Here is a 1,190-nt window from a genome sequence, read left to right on the forward strand (position 1 = left end):
GTGTGGACCCACTGGTGTCTCAACAGGTGGGAAGAACTGCTGAAGGCCATCTCGCACTTGGGGCCGGAGAACAGCCTTCCCCGGTGTGGACCAACTGGTCCGTCAGCAGGGCAGAGGAATCACTGAAGGCCTTCCCACACTCAGGGCAGCAGAAGGGCCTCTTCCCCTCTGTGGACCCATTGGTGCTTCAGAACCCTTTCAAATTTCACAATATCCTTCTGCTTGGAGGGACACCAGAATTGCACACAATATTCTAACAGTGGTCTCACCAATGTCCTGTGCAGCCACAACATAACTGCGCAACTCCAATTCAGGCAGCATCCAAGCAGCTTCGAAATCGACGTTTCGGGCATAAGTCCTTCGTCAGGAATAAAGGCAGTGAGCCTGAAGCATGGAGAGAAACACACTGCAAATTGCTTCCCTGACCGGGAATCAAACCCAGGCCGCAGCGGTGAAAGCGCCGAATCCTAACCACTAGACCACCAGGGAGACGGCAGCGAAGTTTGACAGCTCTACTGAAAATTGCTTCCCTGCCCGGAAATCGAACACGGGTCACGGTAGTTAGAAGGCTTCCACAAAAGTTGTTTCTTGTATCCATTGCTCCCGATGCGGTCTCCTCTACATTGGGGAGACTGGAGCCCCGTCGCAGAGTCAAGTCACAGCGTTTGAGGGAGCATTTCCAGGACACCCGCAACAATCAACCCCATCGCCCTGTGGCCCAACATTTCAACCACCCCTCCCACTCTGCCAGGGGCATGCAGGACCCGGGCCTCCTCCATCGTCCCTCCCTCCCCACCCGATGTCTGGGGGAAGAACGCCCCAACTTCTGCCTCGGATACATTCAACCTCAGGACATCAATGTGGACTGCACCAGTTTCCTCATTTCCCCTCCCCCCACCTTACCTGAGTTCCAACCTTCCAGCTCAGCGCTGTCCTCAGGACCTGTCAATCTCCCTTCCCACCTATCCGCTCCACCCTCCTCTCTGACCTGTCAACTACGTCCCCAACCCCATTCACCTATTGTACTCTTTGCTACCTTTGGCCCAGCACCCCCCAATTTATCTCGCCACCCCTGGAAGCGTCCTGCCTCTATTCCTGATGAAGGGCTTTTGCCCGAAACGTCGATTTTCCTGCTCCTCGGAAGCTGTCTGACCTGCTGTGCTTTTCGAGCACAACTCTGTTCTAAACTC

General features: G+C 55.0%; 1 non-coding gene across 1 annotated transcript; it reads right to left on the bottom strand.

Annotated features, from left to right (window-relative positions):
* Positions 1 to 417: 417 nt before the first annotated feature.
* On the bottom strand, positions 418 to 489 carry trnae-uuc (transfer RNA glutamic acid (anticodon UUC)). The gene has a single exon. It is a non-coding gene; the product is annotated as a tRNA-Glu (tRNA).
* Positions 490 to 1,190: the final 701 nt, after the last annotated feature.

The sequence above is a fragment of the Chiloscyllium punctatum genome, chromosome 36, assembly GCF_047496795.1.
Source record: "Chiloscyllium punctatum isolate Juve2018m chromosome 36, sChiPun1.3, whole genome shotgun sequence".
Lineage (NCBI taxonomy): Eukaryota > Metazoa > Chordata > Chondrichthyes > Orectolobiformes > Hemiscylliidae > Chiloscyllium > Chiloscyllium punctatum.